Source organism: Mastigoproctus giganteus, chromosome 4, assembly GCF_048544385.1.
Source record: "Mastigoproctus giganteus isolate SK-2022 chromosome 4, ASM4854438v1, whole genome shotgun sequence".
Lineage (NCBI taxonomy): Eukaryota > Metazoa > Arthropoda > Arachnida > Uropygi > Thelyphonidae > Mastigoproctus > Mastigoproctus giganteus.
This window is the reverse complement of record NC_143578.1, coordinates 239177969-239190587: the sequence shown is the minus strand read 5'-3', so window position 1 is coordinate 239190587 and position 12619 is coordinate 239177969.

Sequence of the window (12619 nt, the reverse complement as noted above, 5' to 3'; positions counted from 1 at the left end):
GGTTGGCCATGGTTCTTGCGCAGTTGTGGCCTACCTCCCCGTGGTGTAGACGGACACTGGGCAGGCTTTCCAGGTGATCGCCTGCCTGGTGACAAAACGGCCAGAAACAACTAAACAACACAACAACACACACACTGCACGAACATAACGTTACACACATTTCTGGCCTGTTACAGTGCTTTCTGTAACCATCACAGTGTACAAAGACGGAGATGAACTTTCGTTCAGGTGCCGTCCTACATAAGATACTATACATGTCTACATGTCTACATATAAACCTGTCTGCGTGGGTAGCACAGTGGTACCGTCACCGTCCTCCCCACACCGGGTGGAAAAGGACCGGGTTCGAATCCCGTCGATGACGGGAGGAACTTCAGTGGGCTTTTTCCACTCCGTGGCTGAGTTAGTCGGTCTCAGGCGTAGATGGCAAGGTTTTTTTTCCCTCAGAAACTGGAGTTTTTTCGTACAGCAAAACAGGCAAATCGACCAGAGAACACACGCAATTTACAAACACGAATACTGGTTAATGTATTTAATTACGGGAAACCCTAAAATAATAATTTTTTTATAGTATATAAACCTGACTAATAACCTCAAACTTGAGAAGAGGAATCTCTCTAATCACCTTTATCAGATATGACAATCCCGATGGGATATCACATCAAAGGGCCGTGTTACCAAAAAATTCATCCAACAAGTTGTCGTGACCAATTAAAGCCCTCTGGTTTGCCCCGTAATTATTTTCCTCTTTCATCATCACTGGACATGGCTCCCTAAATGCCAAACTGCCCAGCGTAGGCATAATTGAAGACCCGCATTGCACTTGCGGACTTCTGGACAGTTGGGAACAAATATTTTCCCATTGGATACATTGGGACGATTACAGAGCTAATCTAATTATCGCTTGCGAGGATTTCCTTCAGTTCAGGATCACTGCTTCCTTAGCGATCAAGAGAGCTACACTGCACTTTGGCTTTCGCCCAAGAAGCCCTTACCAGCCGCAGGAATACGCTGAGACCTCATCAGCGTTGTCTGAACTAAACATTTTTGACCAAATATAAAGCTCGATGACTTGACCCCTTCGCCGTTACCCGCGTGGAACCTGCTGACATCGGCTCGCCCATATGGAACTGCTAGTGCCTGCCGTGCAGAGGAATCCATATTGCGATCACATTCTATGTCTTTTACTTTGGGCCCCCCATTTGCTACTCCATTTTCGTTCTTCATCTGGCTAATAGCCACTACTTCGAACGGCTGTCTTCACTACAACTCTCAATACACTCTCTACTCTCCTATCCATATACTTTTAAATCTCTGGCCTTTACAGTGAACTGTATCACACCACCATGGGCTGCAGTTGTTGTACGAAACCCCAACATAACTGTCACCAAGATCTCACACCTGTGTCACGAGTGGGCATCCTGTGCACACATCATAACTTCTCTAGGGGAACTCTACATCATTTCCCTGTACTGTCGTCCAGAAGCAGATATCCTCCCGTACATTCAATATCTGCATCAAGTGCAAACCGAACTAGCAGGAGCCAAGATCCTTGTATCCGCCGACTTAAACTGCCGCTCACCTTTGTGGCACAGTGAGACCCCAGAGCGTAGAGGCTCCAGAAATGGGCAACACATGGAGGAGTTCCTGGCCAATAGCAGCTTTGTTGTCATAAATCGCTCTGATAATCTACCAACATTCAGTTCAACTCTCTGGGAGGCCACACTGGATGCCACCATGGCAACTAGATCCCTAGCCGGTCACCTCAATGACTGGAAAGTGCAGGAGGATTGGACCTCCTCCGACCACAGGGCTATCACCTTTACTATGCATAGATCACTCCACCGTACTCAGACAAACTGTTACAAACAGAATAGATATGCTGTCAACAAAGCAGACTGGGGAAAATTCAAAGAAGCCATCACTAGAAATGCACAAAACTTGCCATTCAACCAGCTCCACAAACAAACTCCGGACCAACACCAACGCGCTGTCACCAATGCCATTGTAAATGCGGCTAATCAAGCAATCAGGAAAAGGACCCCTCGGCCAGGAGCCGTTCCGTGGTGGTCGCAAGAACTTGATATTTTAAGAAGAGAAATGAACCAGAAGAGACGCGCCTTCCAAAGATCCAGACGGACCTGGCCGGCCCCTGAGGTGGAACCACTCAGGCAACAGTACAGGGAGGCCAGGAACACCTATACTGCGACGATCAGGCAGCGGAAAAAGCTGTCCTGGGAGCATCTGGTCTCTACTGTCGGCAACTCTGACCCCTGGAGTATCATCTATCGGATAGTCACAAATAAGCTGCCAAGGGGGGAGGTAACCCCTTCCACCATCACTCCCCAGGGTGCTATGACCAACAACTGGCACGATACTGTAAACAATATACTAGACGCCACTTTTAAATCCATTGAAGGAGACAACACTCCTGAACAGCAACTGCTATGCCAAGCCAACGATGCATACAAATCACCCAGGACGGAGGAGCCCTTCACCCAAGCAGAACTACAAATTGCTATTAACAAGATAAGAAACAGGAAAACCCCAGGATTAGATATGCTCGAGCCGGAAATAGTAAGGAAAGTGGCTGAGTACACCCCGAATCTGCTCCTGGACCTTTACAACCACTGTCTCCACTCAGGCTGGTTCCCTACGGACTGGAAGGTGGCAAACATTAAATTGATCCTTAAAAACCCTTCAAAACCACAGCACAAGCCGGACTCCTATCGGCCAATAGCACTCCTGACTGTGCTCAGGAAAGTGTTGGAGCAGCTGCTCAGACATAGGATTGAATCACACTACCTCACAGCTAGCTTAACAGCAAACAAACAGTTTGGCTTTAAACCGGGAAACTCAACCCTCGACGCACTGGAATGTATCCTTAACATGGCGGAGAGCTGCCGACAAAAATACTTTCTCCTCATCTCTATTGACTTTGCAGGGGCGTTCGACGCCCTCTGGTGGCCGAGCGTCCTCGCAAGACTCAGGGCAGCCCAACTGCCATCAAATCTATTCAGCTGCATAAGAAGCTACCTAACAAACAGACGGATCCTGGTACAGGCCCCTTACTGCAAGGTAGATCGACAGATACACCGAGGATGCCCCCAGGGCTCAGTATTAGGCCCCCTCCTGTGGAACTATGTATTGGATGAGTTCCTCTCCCTCGACTTAGGGGGTGTACAGGCATTGGCCTATGCAGACGACCTATCCCTAGCCCTTACTGCAGATTCAAGAGCCCAACTAGAAACTCTCGCGAATGCAGCAGTAACCACACTGCAAGAATGGACGGAAAGGCATCGGCTCACCATTTCGGCCACCAAGACTAAATCTATCTTACTTAAGGGCTACCTAACCCCAACTAGACCGCCGCAAATAAGAATCAACAATAGGACAATTAAGCTAGTCACAGAACTAAAGTACCTGGGAGTTATCCTGGACCGTAATCGGTCTTTCACCCCACACCTAAAATATATACAGGCTAAGATGAAAAAATACGCTGGCATGCTTGCCAGAGTCACACGTTGCGAATGGGGCCTGAAAAGGCGCACAGTTGCGATCCTTTATAAAGCAGCCATTATCCCGGCAATCGCATACGCCTCCGGCGTCTGGTTCCACAAAGCCTCAACAGCGGTAAACCGCAGACGACTGGATATCATACATAGACCCATCCTATTGACCCTCACCCAAGCATGCAAGACAGTCTCTACTCATGCACTACAAGTGATCACGGGCGCTCTCCCTCTTGATCTTGAGGTGATTCGCAATGGCATGCTTCAGCAACTCAGACGTGGCAAAGTCACAACCTTCCAGGACCACACTACGGACCCGGCTAATAACTGTGAAGTTGAGAAATACAGGCTGCAAACGTACTTGACATCAATATGGCAACAACGCTGGACGATTTCTGACAAAGGAGACATCACGCGAAGGTTCTTTCCGAACTTGCAAAAGGTGTACCCAAAATATCCGACATGGCTCTGCCCTGGTCTCCACGTCACCTACCTTCTCACAGGACATGGAGCTATCCGCCACAAGCTACACCTCTTTGGACTGACAGATAACCCAGCCTGCGCATGTGGTTCCCTCGAGACCTGGGACCACCTGCTACACGAGTGTGAACTGTACGAAGATCTGCGTGGACACCTCATCACACGAGTCCAGTTCAACCCCAAAAATCAGGAGCACTACCTACTGGAGGACGAGGGAACCTACAATGCCCTAACCAACTTTGCTCAGTGCCTCTTTGTAAGACGCCAGACTCTTCCTTTGCCGGAAAATCTAGGACAACTAGGATAAATACAACAACAATCACAACAAATGATGAACCAAGATAAAACTGGACTGTGCCTGAACTGCACTCTCCCAAATACTGACCGAGGGAGGACACCGATTCCATTTGAGAACTGTTAACCAAATGCATTGACTACAATCGGACCTTCGGGAGTCCACCCTGACTGTGACTGAAGCCTATCCTACTGAATATCCACTAGTGGATGGACCTGGATCCCACGAGTAACTACTTAATAAAAGACCAAGCATGATCTGCACAAATGTCATACAGACCTGGACTGAAAACCTGGACAGAGATATCTTCACTCCACTCCTGGGAATACCAAATGGGGCAGCCCTGACGCCTTGGCGCCCGACTGAAGCCACCCCACATGTATGCCCTGTTGGCAAATAGGCCAGCTCCCTTGCCTGGCCTACTTTCTACCCGTCCCTGGCGGGGGATGAGGGGACAGCCCTGCTGTCACCTCCCCTTCTCGCCACCCCTTCTTTTCCTTCTGGTGGGGCATGGGCATGCCCCACTGTAAACTGGAGTTGTCTTCCCTATCTGCTCCATACTTCTATCTATCTCCCCCCCAGTCTTCAGTCTCCCTCCCCACTCTACCTGCACGCTAGTGAACGCCCCACACAATCTAAATTCCACAAGTGAAAATCAATTTCTTTTGACCTCCTAGCACTTCCTCCTCAACGTGATCACATTTTTATTTATTTATTTTTATTTTATTTTATTTATTTATTTATTTATTATTATTTTTTTTATTTTATTTATTTTTTTTATTATTTTTATTTTAGGTCCTAGCCACTGAAATCTCAGGAAATTAGGTGGCAGGACCTGCCAGAGTGAACTATATTCAAGTGGATACCTGGTCTGCCTCCACGGGGCGAAAGTGGGGCAACGTCGGGCCTCAGTAGAGGTCTGGCGGCTAAATGACCAGATGAACAACGGTACAAGGCATCACACATATACAAAGTCCATACACTTTTAAATCTCTGGCTTTTCCAGTAAACTGGTTCACATACAATGTAACCTACGCGGAGATGGGGGAAACCCCTGGTGCCGCTTGACCCTAAACACACTTTACACTTTACACTTTACACCACAATGTAAACTACGCGGAGATGGGGGAAACCCCTGTTGCCGTTCGACCCTAAACACACTTTACACTTCACTTTCCGCGTCTGAACAGCCAGAAGAAAAACACAACTCTACACTATACTAACACAAACCATACTTTATACACATCTAGCCTTAACAGAGTTCCACACGCTTCACAGAGCAACAAAAGCGGAGTTGTGGGTAACCATCAGTGCCCTGGACAAACAGCATTATTTAGCTATGTGTGTGCGCGCGCCAAGAGACAAGTATTAGTATTAGTAGTGACAAATGATGCAAGAACACAAGCTCATACAACATCAGCCATAAAACACTTTTCTCACATCACCTCGAACAATTTGTCTGGTTCTTCCTTCAGTTTATTCCAACCATCCATCTACAACATCAATCCTCAATTTGAATTTGTCCCCTACTGTGTGTATTCTGATTAAGAGGAAGGATTCCATCGGTATGCCATCAACATTGAGCTTGCTCAATGCGTTCAGGCTGTAAACATCTCAATCAGATCTCCTCACCGGTGCTAGACTCCAGACGCTGCAATTTGCTGAATATTGAATTGAATACCATACTTGAGACTGCTAAGATGCCTTTCCATTTAGTTTGGCTGGACTCTGTTTTTTCTGATTTTATCTATTATTAAATTTAATACTAAATTTCATTAACCATTTACAAATTCTACTGCTTTTTCTGATTTTATTTCAAATAAAAATAAATTATCAACAGCATCACTCGTCCAATTTCATTGGACCAGTGATGCTGTTGTTGTTGTTGCAGTGGAGTGTTAAGAGCATCGGCCACTAAGGACACATTGCTCCGTGTATGCTGTCTCTAAGTTGCGTGTATTCTGAGGTCCATTTTCTGTTCGTCGGATGAAAAACCCGAGTTTCCGGGAGAAAAAACCATGCTACCCGCGTCTGAGACCGACTAACTCAGGCACGTTGTCAAAAGGGCCATAAAAATTCCTTACGTCATCAATGAGATTCCAACGCAGGTCTTTTCCACCCGGTGTGGGGAGGACGGCGATCATACCAAATGTGCTACCCACGAGGGCAGTGCTGAGATCTCTCCAATCCAGAAAGGTACTCATGGTAGGTAACAACAGGCCGGTTAGTTTTACTTCTGTGGTAGGGATGGTCATGGAATCTTTGGTTAAGTGTACGGTTCAGGATCATATCGACAAGAACTTAAATAGATCCCAGAATGGGTTCGAAAAAGGGAGGCATGCGTTACCAATGTGGTCAATTATTATGATATAGTAATTATACAATTGGATGCAGAACACAATTTTGACATTATATATCTAATTAAAAAAAATATATTTTGGTACAACACCTCACAGGAGGCTGCTATAAAAACTGGAAGTTGGATCTGGACTGGTAAGATTCAACGCCAGATTGCTGGCTGTCTAAAAGATAAGAAACAAAGGGCTGTCATAAATGGTCCATTCAGATTAACAAGTAGAGATGGTTCCTCTCCTATTTCTAATCTTTTTAAATGTTAAGCGTACCCAAGATAAGTTAAAATTTACTGACGATTTGAGGTGGAGAGGGTAGTTAACAATCCGAGCACGTAGCTTCAAACAGATTTGGATCTGTTCGATGTATGGTCCAGAAAATGCCAACTAATGTTTAAAGTTTAATGTAAAAAAATCCATACTCATTGGATTCAGCTCCCTGTGATTTTTTTCCCATCCAAACTTAAACCCCCTAGTAGGATCAAAGATTTTCATCCAATTCAGGAAATTATTCTGAAAGCGATACAGGAACTATCATCCACACCAAAATAAGACTATCAGAATGTTTCCAGAAGAGGGTTATTTATTATTTTTAAACATACTTACTCAGTTGAATCCTGTCCTTTTCTCCAGGAGCAAGAATTGATTGAGGGTTGGGATGTGAGCAGAATACAGGCGCAGAAACCAGGTGAAAGGAAAAGAAATTAAGATCATTACTTGGAAATTTGTTAAAGCCATACGCATTTCAGTAATGTGGACTGGTTGAGGGTTGCGAAACTGAGTAAAATATGGTGATTCGAATCCCGTCAAAAAGGAGGAATTTTTATGGGTACTTGGTTTCCTAGCCACCTGGTAACTGAGATGGTTTATGAAGCAAAAAAGGCAAATAGACAATAAAATATATGCAATTCACAGGCATTATATAAAGTCTCTCAAGACCTTAATTATTTGGTGCAAATATAAACACCCTTTTAACAACTGTCCTTCATGCTATATCCTTCGAGAAATGTCTGTTAGAGTACTGTCCCTTAGTCACAGAACCCGATTGTGCAACTTACGAATATGCCATCGCATCACTCAAACACCATCTGTACAATGCAGACTTGTCCAATGCGGTTTTCATATATTTGGTGCATTGAAAACAGCTTTAATAGGACGCTTCAATTCGGATGTTGAAGTTCTTTTCATAGTCGAAACCTGTTGAACTGTTGAGTCGTCTCAGACTAGATTTGTGCCACCCAACCGGATTATATCCTTAACAACCTAACACTTCACCTGAGACTGGTTGACAGTTTTCCGGAATTCTGCCTGCTATCTCTAGATGCCACAGCGAAAATTCACATACAAGAAGCGTGTCTTTTTGTCCACAAAGTTAGGATGAACCCACAGATTCAGCTTGCTCACCTAAAAGCAATGGCTCTATGGGCTTGGAGTTTGACAGTAGATTGATGCTAATTGGTTGTGGCACGTGTCCATAGTTTGGAAGAGCGAATGGGAATTACAGCAGCCAATTCAGAAAAACTGTGCCCACGTAAGTATCTATAGAAAAGGCATTCAGCCTATGGCTCTCCAAGTGGTCTTAACAGGTCTCTTCACAGAAAGTGGAGAGTCCTTGTAAGAGACGTGTTCCTGTGAACACAGTTGAGAGGCAAGGCTCCAGGAAAGATAAAATCCTCCAGATTTTGGGTGATAAAAGGACTGCCATTCAAAACATGTTAGAAATTGATACACGAGGATTGGTTCTACATTTCCACTTCTTGGAGCGCGCATGTTACCTGTCACAAATACTTGCGACAAATCCTTTAATTCAGTAAGGACGGTCAAGAGGTGCACCCACCATCAGAGGCATCTTTAAGTTCTGCAAAACGTCCTCCAAAAATACGCAGAAACTCTGGTTTAATAAATTTCCAGAATATCAGTATTTATCCGGGCAACGGCAGCAATCCACATGACAGCTGTCCCTCGAAAATAACGTGCTCGCGTTTACCATTGATCAATTAAAAATTTTCCACATTCCCTAATATCATCATATCATGATAGTCTATTGTCAATTAAGTAAGGAATATTTCGAAGCTATTGTGGAAGCCAAAAGATCCTCATGGCAGAAACTAGTGTCCCATACAGGTAATTCTGATCCATGAGGATTAATATACAAAATTTGTCGTGACAAACTTGTAACTCCTGAGATATATAGTTCTGTTTCCTCTAACGGAAGTCTGACTACTGATTGGCTCTTCACGGTTGAAGTTATTATAGATAGACTTTTCCCTGATGATCACCCAGAGCAAGACACAACCGAACAAACTCAGATAAAGTTCGTTAACGGATCTTACAAGGGATCAAATGACACGGAACTGTTTAGTCTAGATGAACTTGCACTTGCAATTTCTAAAATTAATCTGTCAAAATGTCCTGGAATGGTCTTAGTTGAAAATGTGGCAATCAAAAGATTTCACCGACATTTTTTACATATATGGTTGAATGTATTCAACAAATGTCTATTAGAGGGGACTTTTCTAAATTTTTAGAAGATTGCGTTAGTAAAGATGCTCAGAAAGCCTGGAAAATTGGCAAAGGACCCCAAGGCATATCGCCCAATATCCCATCCAGGAAATCTTGGAAAGCTTTATGAGAAATTATTAGCGCCTAGGATGCAGAAGGTTTTGGCTGCAAGTAGTATGATTTCTAATTCATAATTCGGCTTTAAGAAAGGCTCCTCCTCTAAAGATGCCATCAGAAAATTGGTGAATCTATGTAAAACTACAGACAAAAAATACATGATGATTGTTTTTATCGACTTTGAGGGCGCTTTCGGTGGGAGAGCGCCCTCAGGTCATTTCGAGAGGCAGAATGTGATGATTTACTATATCAGGTTATTAGATCTTATTTTTCAAATAGGCAGATAAAAGTCATCTCGCAACACTTGGTATTTTCAAAATTCATTTCCAGAGGGTGCCCACGGGGCTCGGTCCTTGGGCCTCTCCTCTGGAATTCTGTTTTAGACCAATGGCTACTAAAAGAAAGTCAAATTTGCAATAAAATAGCATATGCCGACAATTTAGGTTGTGCATACCAGGCAGGTCAAGACTTTTGCTAGAAACACATGGGAAAGAAATCCTGGATGATTTGCTGGAATGGTCTAGAATAAACAAATTAAAAATTTGTTTATTCAGCGGTTTGAATTTGGACATATTTTAATTTTTAACATTGTGTGGGACATGCGCTGGTGTATAAACAGAGTAGGGGAGGGAGGCTAAAGACTGGGGAGAAAAGCCAGACGTATGGGGACAATAGAGTAGGTGTCCCCAAAATAAGTGGGGCAGGCCCATGCCCCACCAGGAGTAGAGAAGCGGGGAGTGGCAGGGGAGCGAAACAGGAAACCGTCACCCCCTGCCTGGGGATTGGGAATTAAAGGTGAATAGGACTAGGGAGTCCTATTCAGACCGCCATATGGCGTAATGCAAATAGTTCCTGCATTTATGTCCAGTCCGGGCTTCTTGTCACTTGGTTTGTTTGCATGTACTCATCTTCGTCGGTTAGTTCCTGTGGTTCTGTCTGACCAGATTCCTTGTCACTTTGCTATTTTCTTGATCTTCGTAGGGTCCTGTTAGGTCCTTTGATCCGTTTGTGGCCTCACTTTGGTGGGGGTTGTCTTCTTCCATGATCATTTTGATTTCTTCTTACTCTTTGCAGTCTTGTGGGGTGGTCGATTTTCTTTGAGTATTTAATTTTTCATTCATTGTGGATGGCAATTTCCGTTCTTCTTCGGTCGAAGATTTCTCGTTCAAACTGGCTGAAAGCCGCGTAGTCGTCTTCTGTGTGCAAGAGATGGTGTTCTTTGTTTTTTGGTTTGTACTGTATTTTAGTTATTAGCACGCTTCTACGTTCCTCATAGCACTCACAGCCGTGCATTATATGATACCATGTTTCAGGCTCACCACAGGTGCAAGGTTCCGGGAAGATGGCGCAAATGCAGGAAACCACAGGTGGCGCCTAACCCTAACACTATGCATTCCGTAATATATCCATCCGCTCAAGAAATGAAGCGCCGGCTACAAATGAAGAGACAACCAAATCTTCAAAATTAAAACTAAAGAAGAGGTTTAGAAGAAAATCTGCGACAGACTTGCAAACCAGCAAACGAAAATCCAGACGACGGAGTAAACGAATCGACAAATGATTCTGACCACGAGGATAATAATACCCTAGCCTCTCCTGGTGGTGTTATAATTATCTAGGAGAGGATTATTGTACTCTCCTAGATAATAATACCCGAGCCTCTCCCCTTACTCAGAGTCCCCCACTATCAGGAACCCCTGCGGACCAAGTCATTGCTATTAGAGGGACACGATGAATATTTGGGCAAGGAATCCAACAGAGCCACGGCTGCTATCCGCACTGACATTCTCACCATCTTCAGCAAAATGGAGACGGTAATCCTAAATCTCCATATTGAACATGAACGACTACAATCCAAACTGGAAGTTCTTTCGCAGGAAAGGGGAAATAAAATGCAACATCGCCCCCAACCTTTCCAGAGGCATTGAGAAATGGCGCGCCTGATGCACATAACAAACCTGACATTTCCCAGACCAAGAGGACAACACGAAAGCCAGAATCGCACATCGTTTTGATTAAACCGATAGAGGATGTGCAGCTTTGTGAAGCCGTCAAAGGGACCCTGACAGCTAATCTAAAGGAGCAAATCAAGACTGTCTGTCAAGGTTAGGAGTATCGGCAACACCAGGCACCCAGGCATGGTGATAGAAACAGACACCAGGGAGGAGGCACAAACTATCCTTAACAATGCCAATTTGACCAAGTTTGGACTAAGGGCAGAAGCTCCCAAGAAAAAAGGGCCTTCAATCGTAGTGTTTGACGTAGATCAGGGCGTCACCTCCGAAGAACTTGCAGAAGAAATTTACAGTAAAAACCTCAGCCTGCACCTACATGAAAACGAAGAAGAAAATGACGTCACTCCAAAATACAAGACTAAATCAAAAACTCACTCTAACGTAAACTGGGTAATCCATCTCTCTCTACTAGAGCGTGGTAAATACTAGCAACGCAGAGCCGTATTTTCATTGGCTGGGGAAGCCACAGATTTAAAAAACATATTCCTGTCCCCAAATGCTATAAATGTCTTCGCTTTGGCAATACTTCGCACACGTGCAACCAGCGAGAGTCGAACTGTGGCCACTGTAACCGAAAAGGGCATGGATACAGGGAATGCCCAGCAAAAGACCAACCACCAACCTGTGCCAACTATAAGGCGGCCAAGGCATCCCACCAGCACTCAATCAGGGATGGAAAGTGTCCAGTATATCTAAAAGTCTGTGCCAAATGAGAATCAACTATGGATAGAGCCCGATAAACCAATAACTAAAAAAGAAATAAGAATTGTCCAACAAAATGCACAGGGAGCTAGAGGGTAACCGACCATCTAAAAGTAAAAATAGAGGAAAATCAAATAGACGTGGTCTTACTTCAAGAACCCAATGTCCGCTCGGGTGTTGTTACAGGGTATCCTGCAACGTACAAAACAGTTTATTGCCCAACAGAGAACTCTTGGGCTGCAATTATAGTCAGAAATCGAGACCCACCATCACACCACCAGTGGTTGTGGGGAACAACGTGGATTCCCACTAGGGGCTCTGCGGACAAACAGCCAGACACACAACAACAAAACATAACACTACTCTGACAGAAACCAGACATTACACTTTTTCTGGCTTTTACAGAGATTCTGTACTTCTTCACAAAGTACCATGGTGCAGATGTGGGAAACAACAGGTGGCGCCTTTCACAAAACACTATGCCACTATATTCCATAATATAGTCCCACTTTTACTACAGTAGTTTCTAAAGGCGTTTTCTTACAGTTTTCTTAGAGAAATTGGGCAAGGGACCTTGTCAGGTACCCCGTCACTCTTTTTTGAAACTATTTGAATTTTGCTTGAAGAATGGAATGCAATGTTTGT